Source organism: Natator depressus, chromosome 2 (genome assembly GCF_965152275.1).
Source record: "Natator depressus isolate rNatDep1 chromosome 2, rNatDep2.hap1, whole genome shotgun sequence".
NCBI lineage: Eukaryota > Metazoa > Chordata > Testudines > Cheloniidae > Natator > Natator depressus.
In genome coordinates, this window is record NC_134235.1 from 56,057,867 (window position 1) to 56,078,039 (window position 20,173).

Here is a 20,173-nt window from a genome sequence, read left to right on the forward strand (position 1 = left end):
GAGCTTTGATCTACCAGAACTAAGGGATTAAACTGTGGAATGTTTGTAACTCTGCCTGTGTGAATGCATTTACAGTACATCTTTACATACACATTCTACGCACACAGCCCCTGATTCAGTACTCACTGAAGTCAATAAGAAGATTCTCATTAACATGAGCAGGTTTTGGATTGGGTCCATAAAGCACAAGTTAAGGATAGTAGAGTAAATCCAAATCCTACACCAAATTGGTGTGTTCTAAATGAAATCTAAAAACTGGGCCTGAAGTCGTTCCTTCTGTTTCGTCTCTGTACACTACCTATTGTTTTTGATTCCTGCTACACATGGTCAATTTCAAGTTATTTAGAATCACTGGAGCATAGAAATTAGAGGTGGAAAAGACCTATTAAATCATGTATGACAACACAGCAGGAATCAGTGTGCCTTGTACCGGCAAACAATATTGTAACTGGCTATCTGTGAAACAAAGATATATTTCACAGCTGTAATGTCACCTCAGTTAAATATGCATTTTTAACCTAATAAGACTACAGTATACAAATGGATTAATGTATCAAGCTATACATCAAATTCTGATTAGCTGAGTCACCTTTGCTGTCACATTCCCATCACTTAGCATTCAGCTGTTCCAAAAAACCTTTTGAAATTGAATTGGCAGAGTTGCTGGGTTGGATCCTGAGCTGTTTTAAATCAGTATGACTCTACTGAAGTCAATGGGACTATACCAATTTATAACAGCTAAGCACCAGTCCCCTAATAGCCATAATTTGTTTTTCTTGTAAAAGTGAATCTTTAGCAGTAGAAATTTCAGCGGGGAAAGAGGGAACACAGACATCTCATATATGAATATACAGAGATATGTTTTTCTTGTCCACATTTTTTTTATGATTTATTAAATATATCAGAAACTTTACAGAAACCTTGTGAATAAAGCTACAAAAACATCTCACGGTTGTGAAGATATCACAAGTCACTCAAGCATCAATAATCCATGAGTTATCAAAACTTGCAGCTAGGCCAACATTTGCAAAACCAGATGCCTTAAATTAGGCATCCAAGTGCATATTTGGCCTCCCAAATAAAAGTGGACTGAGTTTCAGAGGAGCCAAAAACCTGTAGCTCCCATTGAAGCCAATAAACCCATAGTTACCTGGGGAATATCCCTTTAGTGTCTCAGCTTCCTCACCTGTATAACTGTGATAATAATAGTTGCCAAATACACAGGTGATGTTGTGGGGCTAAATTAAGTTTGGTAATGTGCTTTAAGAGCCATGAACAAAAGGCATGAACATAAGAATGGCCATAGTGGATCAGACCAAAGGTCCATCTAGCCCAGTATCCTGTCATCTGACAGTAGCCAGTGCCAGGTGCCCCAGAGGGAATGAACAGAGCAGGTAATCATCAAGTGATCCATCCCCTGTTGCCCATTCCCAGCTTCTGGCAAACAGAGGCGAGGGACACCATCCCTGCCCATTCTGGCTAATAGCCATCGATGGACCTATCCTCCATGAACTTTAGTTCTTACTGGAACTCTGTTATAATCTTGGCCTTCACAACATCCTGCAGCAAAGAGGTCCACAGGCTGACTGTACATTGTGTGGAGAAATTTTTCCTTTCGTTTGTTTTAAACCTGCTGCCTATTAATTTCATTTGGTGACCCCTAGTTCTTGTGTTATGAGAAGGAGTAAATAACATGTCCTTATTTACTTTCTCCACACCAGTCATGATTTTATAGACCGCTATATCATATCCCCCTTAGTCATCTCTTTTCCAAGCTGAAAAGTCACTGTCCTATTAATCTCTCCTCATACAAAAGCCGTTCCCCCAATCATTTTTGTTGCCCTTTTCTGAACCTTTTCCAATTCCAGTATACCTTTTTTGACATGACTGAAGCATTGTTATTATCCTGAGCAGTAGGCACTCAGAACTGTGCAGGGGGCAATCCAAATACCTAGATAGATACTGTTACTAATAATTTATAGAAGGTACTGGAAATGATGTCTCTTGGGCCAGTTAGTATTCACCTTGGCTCTGATATCATTCTTAAAAAGTCCTCCTTTGTATGATGTTACTCTATGGCATTACACAATACATTTGTCTTACCAGTTCAACTATTTGTTATTATTTACACTGCATCATTTATAGACAAATAAAATGACAAACTTCTGCCCTGAGGATTTAAGAATCCAGATTAGACATGACACAGAATGGGATGTCAATAACCATAGTAGTGAAGAGAATGGGAAAAGGAGGATTACCAAGTTTAGTTACCTAGCTAGTGGTCAAACTTAACTGCTCTATACAGTGTTTGTTGAGTACCCCTTGTAGGAATGTTTCTACAGTTCAGAATTTCATGACTTCTAGGCAGCTCAAAGATTAAGCGCCTGATTTTCAGTTACACTAAGTCCACTTTACACTGTTGTGATGTTGGGTCACCCTCAAAGTTACACAAGTATGATAGAATTATAATTATATAGTAGTAGAAACAAAGATAGACAAAAGAGTGTACAGGTATTGTAAAAAGGTATGAACATCAGTTCCATGCTGTTGAATTTCACTCTGTAACAAATGCAAGGCCAAAGTGCTAATTATTTCAGGCCGGTACAGGACAAAGAGTCTGTGCTGGAAAATGATAAGAACTTTGAGGAAACCGTGCTGTTCTTTAAAACAACACCCTGATGCTCTTCCCTCGCGGGAGCCCCTTGTCATGCCTATGTAAATCTTGGTATCCAAAGAGGGAAAAATAGATAGTGGGAAAAAACTTGTTAAATGAATCAAGAGTCATAGATTGTGTTGTTAAGTAAAAGAATGAATGAGGAGTGAATGGAATTGAGAGCCTGAAGCAGGGAAATAATTGGTTAGTAAATGGTGCCAGCCTAATCCTAAGAATTTCAACCTTGATATCGATGGGCCGAAGAATATGCAAAGTGGAGATAACCGGATGACCCTCGGAGGGCGAACTGGAATCCACCCAAAACGCATCAAGGAAGAACAAGAAGATAACACCTAGCCATCATGGAGCCGTCATGGATGTACCTTCTGCTGATTGAGCTGATTGATGTCATCTCATTTGTAAATTCAGCATGATGAAGCAACTTCCATAGACTTGCATTGAACCAGAGACCTACAAAAACTGGGTCCAGGGACTGTGTTCTTTGAATCTGGTTCTACGACCACCCTCCAGGAGCATCAGATGCGCATCTGACGATGACTCGGCTCCACTCTCGTGTCCAGGCCACCTGGCCAGTGACTTGGCACGAGCAACATCTAGGCTGGTAACTATAACAACCTTTATGTAGAACCTGTGTGTGAATGTCTGTGTGTGTGAATGGATCTATATAGAAATTGCATATAGGAATATTTTGTGGTATTTACAATAAATGTGACAATTTGCCTTGTCCCTCTTACAAGATCCTGTTGGTATCATTTTTATTAGTGTAACAGTGGCACCTGATTTACTACTTTCAGTGGTAATTTAGGCTTTATAAATTATATTTACACCTACTTTAAGCCCCTTTGCAGTTACCATCATGGTGTAGAGGGACCTTAATTTAAATTAGAATCAGGCTCAAAACCAACTGTGATAGCCATTCCTCCTCCTCTCCCTCCCACAAAATGAAATAAAGATCTTTTCCAAGGACAAAAGAAATACTTGAGGTGGGCTAAACACCAAAGCACAATGTGTTTGGATCTGGTCACCATTGTTATCATTTGTGATGATGTGGTTTAGAGTAATTTGTCAGGTTTTGGCACATCTCTAGATTCTTGTCCTCTGCCCTGACAATATCTCTGTTTGAAGCAGCTCTGGCAAAACTGAATTGTTTTTGCAGCTATTTTACGCAAATTCCATGGAAAAAAGAATCTCTATGTGGTCCATTTGCAGAAAAGAAAATTAACAACAGAAAATTATCTTTTTCCTCTCCCGCTAACACCCACATCAGCCAGCTCAGAAGACTGACATTATTAGTTGTTCTCAGTGGACCATATCTTGACTTCATGTCTGAGCTTTTTAGTTCCCACTGATGTCTTTGTAGCTATTGAGAAATTTATATTAAGACACAGTGTATAACAAGAAACACACACACGCATCCACCCATACCCACACCCGTATCCGTCTTTTTAGTGATCAGAATGCAATAAGGACATAAATTTAAGAATTCTTTCAATATAAATGCCTTATTGATGGTACTTACAGCTGATCTGCAGAATGCTGTGTTCAAAACGTGTGAGAGCAGCTGATAATGTGTTGGTCCAGTTGGTTAAATCTGTACCGGAAAGCCTACATTACCATTGAAAATGTTACCTATTGCTTTGCATGCCCGGTTATTTATAGTGCTGTGTAGTGAACAAGAATACTGGGTATTGATCTATATCACACTTTAAATAAAGCCAATCAAATGCCAAATGGAGAGGACAACAAACGCAAATAAAACTTGCCTGGTTCATATGTCATTAGAATACAGTTTATTAAACATTAATGGGCACTTAAGAGGGATTTCCTCTGCTAGGTTTCTCTCTGGAATATTTCCAAAACTAAAGAAGCTACATTATACTCCATCAAATACACTGCCCCTTCATGATCTATGGTAGGTCATACCTAGTTTCTTATTGAAATGATAAGAAACCATCTTATTTGTATAATACCACCACAACTATTAAAACTAACTATACCTGGAAGCAGGAATGGGAATACAAGTAGCTGTGCAGTAGGAAAAACTGGTGGGACGAACAGAGATTGTATAGGAAGAGCAAAGCCAACTCCATGCCCTCAGAGATACTGATCTGATGGAAAGTTTGACCTCAAAAGTAATACACGTAATGAGGGGCTCCTCTTTCTCATGTTAATTATTTCATTTTTAAAAAAGGGGCTTTTAAAAGAACTTTAGAAGCAAGATCCTGTTTCTAAACCAAATTCTGCTGAGGTCATGAGTGAAAGTGAGTTTAGTGGTCTTCCTTAGTCTTTTGTGCACCTCATAAAACCACTATGCAGTTCAGACCAATGGGCAAGCATGCAGCATTATGTGCCTAGTGTCTGCCCAAGAGAGATTCATGAGTCTAGTGTTACTTTGAGCTTCCACAAGTGGAGAGTAGTATAGCCCAGTCAATTTGGTCAGGGAGGGGGTGGAAAGGGGAAGTCCCAGCTCCATGCATGCTTCCTGTGCTTTCCCTGGGTCCTCATGGGTATATTGCTGGTCTGTATTTGAAACCAGGATGGGTAAATCCTTGCCGCAGCTTTGTTTCATGATCATACCCAAAGACCAAGTAGATGCAAGTTAATGCTGACCCTGTTTTTTTTAACTTGTGATAGCTCCCCTTCTATATTGTGAAACACCTTTTGAGAAGGAGTTTTGGAAGCAGTGGCTGGTAAGAAGTCCCTGAAACTTTGGTTCTATCCAAACTGTGCAGCCCTGGAGCCACCAGGACGCTAATGGGGCCTGGTAGCAATGTAGAGGCATGGGGCTTCAGTACAGATGGCCATTTCTCTCAGCAGATCTGGGGGTAACCACAAAATATCACTCATCACAACAGATGAATGAAGAAACTCTGGAAGTAAATTGCTGCAGGCGTCTTAAAGATGCAGCTTAATTTTAGGTGTCATCTGCTTGTAACTGCATGCTTACATTGTGCTGTGGCGATGGTTCAGTACTGAGTCACACCAAGTACCCGCTAAATTAACTGTAGCTGCCTCAGGTCACCTATGCCATTTGTATTGACTTCCCCTATTACATGCTTTTGGCCAAATTCTGCTCTCTGTTACTTAGGTATTACTCCATGTGTATATCATGGTACATGAGAGCAGAATTTGGCCATTTTACTATTTATGGTTGTGCATAGTAAAAATGAGGAGGGCAAATTAACCACTAAGACAATTCACCCCACATGGCCCATAGAAGACACTTCGCTTAATCTAGGATGTCTGATATGGAGGTCTAAAATATCAGAACATTGCCCTGAGGTTACAGATTTTGCAGCAGAGTCACCAAATCTCAGATTTAGTTTTCTAAAAACTGCAATTTGTAAATCCCCAGATTTCATGAAAGCAGCAGATGGTGAAAATACGTTTCTAACTCATTTCAGTTCTTTCTGCATTCTTCATTCTTATTCTTCCTATATGAAATTACTTCTAAAATCACAAAACTGGAAATGGCTTTTTTTCTTCTTCTTTTTGGAGGAGGTGGGAAGGGAGGGCCAAAGGAGGCTTATCTTCACTTATCCTCCAAATACACCAGCTGCCAATATGTAATTTATATATATATATATATTAGTCCTATTAAAGATCCATAGTATAGGTCTCTAGTACTGAGAGACCAGGGTCTTAATTTAGTAGCATTTAGAGTTTTGGGCTGCATTGCTGGCATGTGCTAAATAAATTTACTAAATCCTTTATGCAATGTTTTATTATACAAAAATTTGCAGATGTGCCAAATGTAACAAAGTGGATTGGTCTGGAAGATTTAATTAATTTATGTCAGCTCTGGGAGTCTGAGACAACATTAAATTCCCGGAGCTTAATTTGGATTGCTAGTGCTTTTTAAAGTAATTAAAAATATACAGTTAATAGTCAAATAGGGTTGGTCCGGGATGAAATTACTCTACTGGAAAATAAAGTTTCTTTATATGTTCCCTGTGCAATCAGTCACCCAGAACAGTCTTTTCTCAAGCCTCCCTTTCTTACAATGGTTAAGAGCATATGCTGTTAGGACTCGATCTTGTTATCCTGCCGTGTACTCAGCCCCCACTGACTTCAAAAAAAGAGTCCCAGGTGCCAAAGAACTGCAAGAAAAAGTAAATAACATCTCAACATAGTAAGAATTAAAAGACATCTATTGCATGTTGAATACCCAGTGACGCTGAAGATTTAAAATTAGAGCTTATAGAATAAATACATATAGACTATATCTTAGGGTTGTTAAACTTCAATAAATTTCAATCTAATTTTATTAACATACCAGGTTTCTTATATTCAATGAAATGTGCATTTGGGATCCATCTTTTTCCCGGTTCATTCATTGTATTTCTCATAACCCCAGGATCCCCTCATTTTGTTCACTGCTTTCCAAGCTGGTCTCACTCCATCTTTATGGGTAATGAAGACTAGGTGAAACTGCTTCCTGAACTGTTGGTACAGCTCTTATTTAGGTCATGCAGAATGGCTTTAGAATAAGACTTGTACTGGGTATCAAACTCAGGTCTCTCATTTAGTAAACTGAAGCACCATAACTAGCTGGCTGCATGAGAAGAGAATAAATCTACTGTTGCATGCCACCATCATATTCACAAAAGGAAAAAAAGATCCACTATGCTACACCAGTTTCATATTGGTGCAACTCTTGTCAGTTTCCAGCATAAAACTGATGTAGCAGAATGGAGAATCAGACCCATGTGTCTTTCCAAATTCCTCATCATTCACTATGTGTCAGAAATATTGAAAATTAGAGCTGATTGGAAAATGGTAAGCATTTTCCAAGACAATTTTTGAATGCTACAATAAAATTGCTCCCTCCATTTTTTTGGTTGGCTGTTTTTTTAAATGAAAAAAGAGAAAAATTTGGTAAAGGAAATTCAGTTTTCAGACCAAAGATTGACAGCCAGCCTGGGGCTAGGACCACGCTTCTGGTGATGAACACCAGAATGACAGATTCCGACGCTGAAAAATTCTCCAAGAACATAGCTAAGATAGGTCACCTAACTTGTGACTCTTGAACAGAGCATTTCCCTTGATGCACACATATTTTCCTTTCTAATCTGAGAAACAGAGGAGAGAACCAACAACTTTAAATTCTGAGATAAATGAATCCTCCTTGGGTGGGGTTAGACTGTTGGACAGGGAGGGTATTAGAAAGAGAATTCACAGGTAAGAAGGAAATATTCCTTTCTCACAGTCTTCCATGCCTGACAGTCTGTGCAGTGGGAAGTGCAAAGCAGTACTCACAAAACACATTCAGAAATACTCTTCTCCCAAAGACTGCATCTGAGGAACAAAGGACATCAACTTTGTAGTGCTTTGTATATGTGCACGGATGACCACGCAGAGGCCTTGCACATCTCTTCTTATGAGGTGCAAGACCTCTTAACCAAAGAGGTTGCTGAGTCCCTTAGAGAGTGGGATGTAATGATATCTGGCTGATTTTCTCCAGATGCTCTATAACTTTCAGAAATACATTCTTTAATTCATGCAATGGAGGTTTTGGAGGCATTCTTTCTTTTTATGAGAGTGATACAACACGAAAAGTATCATGGACCTCTGATAAGGCTCGGTGCACTTTCGACAGATTGTAAGTACCAGTTTATGCTATTCGGTCTCCTTGGGATGCTTTAGGATTAGGACAGAGAGAAGGCAAACACCACTTCTTGTGAACTGGGGAAAACTATTTCTTTATTAAATAAGCAATGGATACATCTGAATAATCATTTTATTTTTATGAGAAAAACACAGATGCTCCAACTTCTGATACCCTCCTAGCTGAGGTGATTGCTACTAACAAAGCCACTTTGAGAGACAGAAAGTAGACTAAAAAAAGCACGTAGTGGCTTCAGTGGTTATTTTGTTAAGGCTTCTAGTATCAAATTTGAGCTCCAGGAAGGGAATCTATATTCCACAGAAGGATTAATAAGCACTGTTGCTCTATGGATCCTTTTAATGTGGGGATAACTAGAGATCTTTGGTTCGTCCCAGTTCAAAATGGTTGTTATTGTCTCTGCAAAGTTTTGGCCTTAATTATGTCATTACTTCAGGTGGAAAGCACATTTTGGCTTGTTGGTTACTTTTGATTAATTTCTACAGCTGTAAATTGATCTCCATAGTCTAATTCACAGATACGTATTATGGATTACACTGCTACACATTGTAAGTCATTGACAGTCTTATGGATTAATTCATCTTACTGCTTATTATATTTCCTGACATTTTATGCATTTATTTAGTTTCATATGGTATGTAAAGAAAATAAAGATGCATTAAACAACAAACGTGGTAACTTCAGCTTGCTTTTACAGTTATGTTCCCTTTGGTTTTGGATGATATATACAAGATTATAATGCATCTTCCAAATGAATGAATGCTCATATTAAACTCGGGGAGGATGTGTGGGACATATATTGCACTTTCTTCTCTAGAGATAGGTGTCATCTATTCTATTCTCACATCCTTCCCAGATAAAAACAGAAAACAAAGCTGGCCATTGTATTTTGAAACTAGGATTTTAGAATTTTTTTCTTTTCGCCACAGCATCAATTTTGCAGTACAGTGTTTGAGCAAGAAGTGTGCCTACTTTTTATACGTGTTAGCACAGTAGAGCCAGTGTGGAAAAGTGACCTGGATTCTGTGCTGCTTCAAACATCATCAACATTTTTGTCAATGGAGTTCCAATTACAGAATCTTTACTATTGGTGATGGAAGGACCAGAAACAATAGAGCATGCCATCCAAGTCTTAGGTTAAGTCCTCGGGGCTGATCGTTACAAAAGCCATCTTTTTACTTGCAAGCAGAGAAAAATTGGATATGGAGTCGCTGAGAAACAAATGTGGAGTCCCAAATGCTATTTTTTTTTTGTTTTACAGATTTACACTTCTGGGTACAACAGCACTTTAAGGACATAAGTCTGCCACTCGTGCATATGGTGAATAATACTTTCAAATCTCCTGGAGTAAACGTGGGTAAAGATAGCAGGATTGGATCCTAAACACATATGATAGCACAATGAAAGCACCTACCAAGATTTTTATATTCTTATTACAGAGTCGCATTATACCCATTTTGGAAAGTAGTTTTATGTTCCTTGTAGCAGAACATCTTGTTATCATAACATACCAAATAAAATACACATGCTGACTTGCCAGATGTGGCAGGAATTGATTTTAGTACAGGAAGCGAAAAGGCACAGCTAAAATACCATAATAAAAAATTGCATTTAAAGAACAATATTCTGTCTTTGTCAAAGTGGTAATATAGATTGCACATTCAAACTGCAATATGGTAGGAAAGGGTTTACTAGAACAGATTAAAAAATGCTGAGAAGATATCCTTGAATTGAGAGAGAGGCCAAAATGAAAATCAGAATGAATTTCTCAGTGATTGTTGAGAGAAACCTATTCAGAAAGTATTCAATGTCCAGAATTTTCATAAACTATTACATTGTTTTTCCTTGGTCTACTATTATGCTCATCAGTAACAATATTAATACTTATGGTTGACATTTTAGCCCACTGTAGATATTGTAAAGCTGAGAGATGCAAGTGTATATTAGAGCAAGCAACTTAAAAAAAAAAACCTGTTGCCATTACATATATCGCAGACTTTTCTTCTCAGATCATGTGTATCTAAACAAGAGAGAGTTCCTCTAATTTCAAAAATTCAACTAGCTGTGTGACTTTGGCATAAAGTCATGCCTGGTTATATTTCAATAGTTCTTCTTGATACATTCGGAAGGAAATATTTTAAATTTATGATAGGCAAACTTCAGAAGATTTGGATGCTTCATTGAGAGGACTACCCAGAAGTTTGGGGAGCTATTGGAAAATCATCTCAATTGTCCAAACCTGTCAAGTGTGCAAAACTGCATCTTCTGACATCAGCAGGGAACTTTGGGAATTGTGCTCAATTGGCTGGTCCAGAGAGTTTACTCAGAGAAGGAAGGTATGTAACAGGGTGGCAGGCTGTGGAAATGCAATGCTCCTCTGAATTATTCCTCATGCCAAGTACTAGAATCCTATATAACGATGCAGAGTAATTACTGATGAGTCATAGTGGCAGACACAACTTAACTCCAAGCAGAATATTAGAAGAGATGGATTGCCTCTTGCTGAAGGGTAGAGGAAAGTATGGTCTGGGACACAGGAGGTCCTGCAAGAAAAGAACACTAGGAACAGCCATATTAGAGGAGAAAGTAGAGGCTGAAGTTCATGTTTTGCAATTGCTATTTGAGTTATGTGCAAAGCCAAACCCCAGGAAAAGTTTGGATTGTATACAGTATATGTATACTCTGTTTGTTTCACTGTAATCATGTGGCATTTCAGCCCTGCTCAAACAGTCCCTTTTTAATCAACTTTAGTTTAGAAAAAAATTAATAAACAACAACTTTGAAGTGGTGGACAATGCCATTTTCTAAACACAACTTTACATGTACTTACAAGTGAGCTTGTTTGCGATTTGACTGAAGCATATAATGTTTTGAGCCATTAAGAAGGTAGTTTTTGCACATATTTACATTGTGCAGCTGTCATTCTTCTGCAGAGCTATTCATTAAACAGAAGAAGAAAATCAATGTGATTAATCACTTGATATGGTAGATGTAGGGTTATTGGAATAGAACATTATTCATGAGATGAATTATGAAACTTTTTTTGACCTTGTGTCTTAAATAATTATTATTGATGCAAGTAGATTTGTGTGACTGTTCTTTCTGAGAACACACACACACACACACAAAAAGCTGCAATACAGGGCAGCTTGCCAATGCATACCTGTTGTGTGGATAAATAGAGCACTCTAGGGGCCATCAATCCAGCACCTTTCTAAAGCACTAAATTTTCTTTAAAAACTAAAAAGAAAACCCCTTTCTCCATCTTACATTTGTGGATTTACTTTGCCATTACAGTAGGAAAGTGTATGGGCCAAATATTGTTTTAAAAATAAAGACCCTTGCTCAATAAAATCTCAGTGAAACAATCTGGGATTAATATACAAATAAATTTACCTTTGTGAAATGTGAATCTGTTTGTCAGTTTATACATCCATCTCTTTAAGATTGCAAGCCATACTTTACAAGCAAACAAATCTGATAAATCCTCTCAGATCAACCATATCTATTCTGAATATATGTCTGACTCTGATTCTCAGTCCATCCTGACTCTGACTCATTGGACTTTCTCAACCAAATTCTGCAGTCAACCAGTTACACTAACACATCTCCCAGTAGGCCCAAGTCCCCTTGCACACCAGTTTGAGGTGTAACTGTATTGACTTCAAGGGAGTTACCTCTCATCTGCATTAATGTGAGATCAGAATCAGGCCCTTGGCAGAACTGATATCATATTGGGGATAAAAGCACAGGAAGCCAGACAGTAAATAGATATTTATGGACTTGTAGGAGAGTAGTGTTGTTCTAGTCACCCAAACACATGAACACAGACTTCCTTACATATTAACAGCAGAGCCTGTTTTTGTGGTATTCTGCTGTCTGCCAGAAAAGTTCGTCTGAAAGCTTATTTTTCCTTGAGAGTTCCATCAAATTTCAAGCTCAAACAAGAGAATTTTTGAAAAATATACAAACTTTACCTATCTGGCCAAGGTCCTGAGTTGGGTGGGACAGTCCTCATCTGAAACCTCACTGTGTGGAGATGATGTCCCAGCCAGTGTCCCCTGACTGTTGGCAGGTATGCTGTGTGTATATGCATAACAGCACAATAAAGTCACTGGTGAAGCAGCTGGTTTGGGTAACTGGGAGCTGCAGAAGAGCCTTTTAGCTATCCCGATATGCCAGGTAAAGTGGCAAGGCAAAACAAGCGAGAGAGGAGAGGAGAGGAGAGCAGAGGGCAGAAAGAGGGGGAAATCAAGGAAAGGGACAAAAAGAGGGTCCCTGCTGGAATGAGGAGGCGCAGCAGTGGAACTGTGGGAGAAGAGACAGTGCGTTCCAGCGGATCATAGAGGAAGAGGCAAGAGAACTTGGGGGAGGGGACGGAAGGGCAGCACGTTTCCAGTGGAATGGGAGAGAAAGCAGCAGGTCCTGGTTGGGGGAAGGCACTGTGTCCCAGATATAATCGGGACTGGAGAAGGAAGGGAACAGTAGGGGGAGCAAGACAAGTTACCATGAGCAATTTGGCATGGTGATGTGCTCCCTGCACTGGCTCTCAACTGAACAGAGATCAGTTTCAGGTCTGTTCAAAATTCAAAGGCCTCCACAGGATTGGCTCAGAAATGCTGGAACAATTTTTATTGTGGGGAGTGCTGAAAGCCATTGAAATGTAAACTCTGGATATGATGGAAGCCATGCATTAGGCTGCTGTTATTACTAAAAGGCAGGGGGTGCTGCCTTACCCTAGCTCCCCTAGTTCCTGAGCCCTTGGATTGGCCTGAACTACCAAATTCTCTTTCTGCAACTTCAGCTGCATCCCACTGGAGCCGTGAGTGTGGAAACTGGGCCTAGATGGCACTCAATCCTGCAAGAAGTAAGAGTGGCCACTGGCCTCACCACTTTCAGAACTACACACAAAACTCATTACTCTGACATGGAGCTCCCTCACGAAGTTCTTTATACAAGCAACCCCACTAAACCTATAAACTAATCAAGCTGCTTCTCATTCAGGCTGGGAAGGAGAAAAGAACTTGTTACTGCTAAACACTTGGGACGTGCTCAGGAACTAAAGTGATGGGGGCTAAAAAGGCTAAGTAGATAGGAGAGTTTCCCAGCACTAGTTGCACCAGAGAAAGCAGTAGTTATGCTTTCCTGGATACTTAGAAGACCCTATCCCAGTCCCTACTGGCTGCCTTTCTCAACGGCAGTAAGCTGCCTGACAACTCCATCCCCTAATGCTGCCTCTCAGTTGTGTCAAGATAACTATGTCATGAGGCTAAAAGTCGTACAGCTCAGTCCTTGAGGGAAGAGGGCAGGGGTGGTAAAGTTGGATAAGGAATAGTGTATTTTTTCCAAGGGATGATTTTTAAGGAATCCAGGGCTCTGGGAGCTGCTGGAGGGATATATAGATATAGATGCTCTGGTGAATTTTATATTATTTTCCTCTTTTCTGAGAAAAGTGGAAAACAGTCTAAAATTAATCAGAATGCATTCTCAGTACTCTGGAGGACATTCGGATATTTATCTGAGGCACAGAGATAAAATTAATCCAAGGAAGATGTATTTAGAAACAACCTTCTTTCTGAAACTTAATATCAAACTCTTGAACACAATTCTATAAGAACATTAAAATAGACACCCAGAACCAGACTCTGCTGGTTACACCAGGGAGTTCGGTGCTGTGGCTCTAGGTGTAATTGAATGTAGCATTTAGTTCCTAATAGCTAATTCGTTTGTAAGATGAAACGAGAAGCTTATGGTGGGCTGATGAAAATGTAAAGCCAGAGTAATATGTTGTAATGAACAGTAAACAAATAAGGCTTGCTCTTCAGAAGTGCTGGGCATTCAGAATTCCAGCTGAGCTCAATGGGAGCAGCAGGTGCTCAACACCTCTGAAAAACAGGACCATTAACATATTATCTCAACCCCTCATGAAATGAGAAATACATAAATGTCCATTTCTGTAGTTAATATGGTCCAGATCCACAGTGGCTATCAATCCACACAGCTCCTTGGAAGTCAGTAAAGCTATGGTGATTTACACAAGCTGAGTATTCGGCCTCATTTAAAAAATTAAACTGAACAGCAAAAAGTTTATGTTTAAGATGACAGGGTCCACCATCAGAGCTCTGGTTTTCTGTGTAATGCCTTTCCATTTCCATTAACGAGCTTTGAAAATAATTAGAACTATTAAATAAAATAAATGAAAACTTTTCCTTTTTATACAGCTCATCAAATAGCTCTTCTTTGTTCCAATAAGCACATAGGTCTTTCAATGTCTTACAAACAATGCGTAACTATTACGGTTATCTTTAATGGTCTGACAGCGATGTCCCTTCCTTTTGCTTACAGAAATGTTATTTGGAACTTGGTTTTATGCTATTCAGTTATTTGCCTAATGATAGCTCTCTGGATATGGGCACAGTTCATGCACTGCACAGTGCCTCTCACAGTGGCAGCTTTGGGCAAAGAGAACTGTGTATGTGGCTACATTTAATATAAAACCCACTTTCACATGCAAGTCTGTGTAAACTCAAGTTAACTAGCCACAGAGATGTCAACAGAGGAGATGAAAAACTGTGGTAGCATATTAGCACTCACTCCAGAAGCAGCATTTTGTCTGACACACTTGCTGTATAGCGACCGACAAAACCACATTCATTTATGACACTCAAAGCGTACTGAATGTATCTACCATGTAACATAAGGTTTATGAGTTAAAAGTACAGGTGAAGAATGCTGAAAGATACTATACTGAGTATCAAAAAAAGGTAGACAAGCACAACCTGTACAATCCTTGTGAGTTAAAAGCAGGCATTAGTTAGATGGATTCAGATTTATTTTCCTCCAGACCTGCTATGTGCACAGTTGGGGAATAAATTTATCTGCTAGCCTGCTCAGTTACTTTTTTAACCTCACACAGAAGCAGTGTACAATCCAATTCCCCTTGAAGTCAATGTGTGAAATCCTGACTCCACTGAAAAATTTCCCATTGACGAGTGGGACCAGGATTTTACTCTGTAGGAATCCAAATTAATGGAATCTTTCCACTGACTTCAAGGGGAGTTGGATCAGGCCCTTAGATGCCAAGGGAGAGAGGCCTTACTAATACCTGAAACAGAGAGGCTTTGGTTGCTCACTTGCAGTGTGGACTATACTCTGTAAACAATCTATTAACTATACGCTCCTGGGGTAATGATACTAATTCAGACAACCAGATACTAATTCAAGGCACTCTCATTGTTTGGGAAACACATTCCTTGATAAAGTGTGCCATGAAACTTCACACTCCTCCTTCAAAACGCTTCTGAAGACTCATCTTTTACTGGTGAGCCCTATCCACAAATCCTAGCATATTAACATTATTTTGTGCTAAACACATATGGTTTTTTGTTTTGTGAAATGAATAACCACTCAAAGGTATATACCATGCCTTCCCCCTGTTTTAACTCTTCTCCTCCTACATTTTCCCTCCTCTCTTTCCTTATTCTTATCCTTTGATGTGCTTTGTCTACTTACAACTGCAGTCTCCGCAGGTCAGGGGCTTGTTATTTTAGTCATATACACCTACAATGCTGTACAAATGACAAAAAATAATCTCCTGAACCCTAGCCACTGCACAGCAGAAGTATCACAGACCAAGCTGCCTCAGATCATAATCTATCCAAGGCATTCATTATTACTAATAGCCAGTCATCTGGGCAGGACCTAGATAAGCTTTGTGGAAGGACACATTTTATATATCTAAAAATAAATACATAAATAAGCCTATTTTCAGTTTCTGTGTAATTGAAAAATAATCTATACAGTGAACTGCTTTGCCTATCCACTTTAAAGGCTCCAATTATCAAACTCTTTTTATTGACAGTCATATCTGTGTTTATTTTAATGGACTAAGATATAATGTACGACATTCGATTAAGTGACAATGTTATAAAGCCTGAAAATGGTTCAGTTCCAAAATGCTCTTGAAGAAACATCAGATGGTTTGTCAACCTGTGCAAGGAAAGAATGAGTAAGTGCTAAGAGTGGCTTCACATCCTTGCTATATTATAGAAATCCTATTACAATTACCCTTAACTGTCCTTTGCCTTCCTACAGTATTTTCCTCTCTGTGTCCTCCATATCTCCACTGGTAAATAATGTTCCAGAACGTGTCTATGTACAGAGAAAACATAAAAATCCCCACCCTGACCTAACTTCGTAGCTCTTTTCCAAGCAAACATACATTATCCACATTCATTATCTCCTGTTATATATTTAAATGTGTGGTAGGGCTTCTTTATACTGCACCTATTCTTATTTTTGTGTCAACTGAACTATTGCATTGAGCCAGAGTGGGCCATTAACACAACTCATATATGGAACAGAAAATCTTCAGACAAGGGTCAGGTACCAATTAAGCTTCCAGAAAGCAAATTTCTGAAGGTATAAAAGTTGTTTTTAGTGATGGACTGATTGCATATTCCATAGATGGTTAATAATTATAATAACCATCAATGTATTTAATCACATTTTTAACAGTTCTTTAAAATTCTTCATTGATGCCAAAATTCCTTTTTCCTGACTGCAAGTGGAGAGCACAGCTATTTTTTCCAGATTAATGGTCATTTAACTGTTCATACTTTTGAAAGGCTCACTACAGCAATATTCTCTAATCATCCACGACACTGCCAGTCTTTCCATGTTCAAAGCATATAATTTTGTGGAAACAGGATCAGAGATTAATTGAGTCAATTACCAGCTAGATTTGCAGACACTTCAGAGCACCAAAATTCCTCACTTACTGTATCTATTTGCGTGCAAAATGGCATCTAATTCATCACACTCCTAGCACTGGCAGGCTTCCAGCAAGTTCTTATGCTATCCTAAAGGCCAAATGGAAAGTCATGTGACTTCTGCCAATGAAAATACATTTTTGTTTAATATATTCTTCTGCAATTAACATCTGTTTCTAATATACATATTGTGACAGGGTCAGGCCAGATGGCTACAGGAGAGTTATCCTATTGGGATCCAGGAAGTGGGCGGGTGAAAGCTCGCCCACTGCTAAAGGGCCCCCCCTCAGCCTAAGGGGAGGATCCACAGGACCTGGAAACCAAATGATTCCGGGGGACAACTAATGAAATAACAGGGACAGGAGTGAGGTCAAAGGGTCAAACAAAGGGAAACTGATGGGGACACTGAGCAGAGAACCCTGGACACTGCTCCTCGAAGGCATCAAGTGAGCCAGTGGACGCCAACCAGAGGAACTCTGCCCGGATGTGTGAACGGACGGAGGATCGGAAATAGGCCCCACAGTCACAGGAGGCCCACTCGGCCAACCTTCTCTCCCTGGTTTTATAGATGGCCATTTTAGCCAGGGCCAGAAGGAGGTTGACCAGGAGGTCCCGTGACTTTGTGGGGCCATGGATAGGGAGTGCATAGATAAGGAGGGGAAAAGTGCAGCCAAAAATGTAACAGGATATCGGAGAGGAGCCAGAATAGGGGCTGCAACCTGGTGCACTCCAGATAAACGTGCACCAGGGTCTCCCTCACGCTACAGAAGGGGCAGGTGTCCGGGACGGGGGTGAACCGTGCCAAGTACACACTTGTGCTCATGGCTCCATGAAGGAGCCACCAACTGATATCTCCGGCAGCCCTCGGGACTAAGGTGGAATATAGGCTGGCCCACTGGGACTCCTCACCCTCCAGAGGTGGCAGAAGGTCCCGCGACTTTGTGTCGAGGCGGGACGCGAGGGTGAAGGCATGAAGGGTGTGGAGCACAAGCATGTATAGATGTTTCCTTGGCGCGGTCTGGAAACGAACTGGCTGTAAATTGTGCAGCCGGCTCATGGTGAAGGGGTGGGGGGGAGCCGGTCGGGTACATGGGGAAGGGGCCCAATGAAAAGGTCCGGAGGGCCTGGGGTGGAAGGTGGGCGGGGCATGCCTTCTTGTAGGACTTGGTCGAGGTAGGCCTGAGCAGTGGGCGGTAAAGCAGCCCTCACCTCCTGAAGTAAGTGCCGGTGTTTACAAAGCCTGGAGAGCCCCATGTGCCGAGCGAGCGTCAGGGGATCCAGTCAGTCTCCCCGGTCGTAATCCAGGAGGTCTCCGACTCTGGTGACTTCTGCCAGGACCAACCTCTGGCGCACCGAGGGGGACTCCACCACCTGCACACGGAGCTGGGGGTTGTGCAGAAGGGGCTCCACGAGGAGATCTGCCCCCTCAGTGGCCACCATAGACCTGGTCGCTGAGAACAGTTTCCAGATCTGGAGGTGGTCCTGGTAGAAGACTGGCAGCCCGGAGAGGTCTCGCGGAAGACCCCTCGGATGGAGATAAAGGAGCTGCCGGTCGTATCAGAGCCCTCGGAAGTGGAGCAGGAAGGCGTGCGCCAGTACTCTCCACGCCGGACTACCTGCACTATAAAGGAGCCTCTGCAGGGCCTGAAGGGGGAAGACATGGACCTGAGTGCGTAGGCACTTCAGGCCCCGCCCTCCCTCCTCCAGGGGCAGATGGAGGACCCCTGTAGAGACCCAGTGCACTCCTGGCCAAAAGAACTCCAGAATTGCCGTCCGGGGGTTGGCCAGGAAGCCCGGGGCTGGGATCAGGGTGTTGAGCTGGTACCAGAGCATGGACAGGACTAGTTGATTGAGCACCAGTGCCCTCCCTAGAAGGGAGAGGCACTGGAGTAGTCCTGTCCATTTCTGGAACTGCTCTGTCACCCTGCCCTCTAAACCATGCCAGTACTCTGGTGGAGACGAATGCATGGCAGAAAGATAAATGCCAAGATAGAGCAGCGGACCTGCGCTCCACCAGATGGCCTGAAGCGCAGGTGGAAGGGAGCTCGCCTGCCACCTGTCCCCGACCACCAGGCCAGAGCTCTTGAACCAGTTGACCCGGGCAGAGGAGGCTGCTGAGTAGATGGCCTGGCAAGCCTCCACCCACACCAAGTCGCCCAGGTCCTGGACCACGAGGAGCATGTCATTGGAGTACGCCGAAAGGACCAGCCGCAGCTCCGGTTCTCGCAGCACCAAACCAATCAACCTCCAGTGGAGGAGCCAGAGGAAGGGCTTGATCGCCAGAGCGTACAGCTGGCCCGAGAGGGGGCACCCCTGCCGTACTCCTCACCTGAAGCTGACCGGTTCGGTCAGGGTCCAGTTGAGCCCGACCAGACACTCTGCGGAGGCGTACAGCACCTGGAAAAAGCCCACAAACTGGGGTCCGAAGCCGATCGCTGTCAGAGTGCCCAGGAGATCAACAGGGTGGACCATGGGTAACGCCTTCTCCTGATTCAGGGACAGGAGGGCGAACGATAGACCACTCCTACACCCAAGCTCCAGGAGATCCCAGACCAGATACAGGTTATCAAAGATGGTACAGCCCAGGACGGCATAGGTCTGGTCTGGGTGGACCACATCCGCCAGCACGGATCCCAGCCGCAGCGAGATGGCCTTTGCTACGACTTTGTAGTCCGTGCTGAGGAGCGAGATGGGATGCCAATTCCGTAAGTCGTGGAGGTCCCCCTTCTTCGGCAACAAGGCGAGCACGGCTCACCTGCATGAGAGGGAGGACCCCGCTCTCCAAAGACTCGGCCCAGATGGTGATTAGGTCCGGGCTGAGGACATCCCAGAACAAGCGGTAGAACTCCACGGTCAGCCCATCCATGCCTGGAGATTTATTGGTGGAGGGCTTCCGAGAACTCAGCCAGAGCGAGAGGCAGCTCTAGGCGGTCTCGGTCACCCGCGCTGACCATTGGGAGTCCATCCCAGAGCACTCTGCAAATGTTAGGATCGGTCGTATCCGGGGAGAAAAGGCCTGTGTAGAAGGCCCCGACCCTCCCGCACATCTCCACCGGATCTGTGAGGGGTATGCTGTCCTCTGCCAGAAGGCAGGTGACGTGC

General features: G+C 41.9%; 1 protein-coding gene across 1 annotated transcript in view; it reads right to left on the minus strand.

The window, feature by feature from the left end:
* The window catches only part of KCNB2 (potassium voltage-gated channel subfamily B member 2), a 303,213-nt gene that overhangs the window by 32,764 nt on the left and 250,276 nt on the right, over positions 1 to 20,173 (minus strand). The gene's annotated exons all lie outside the window — the stretch shown is intronic.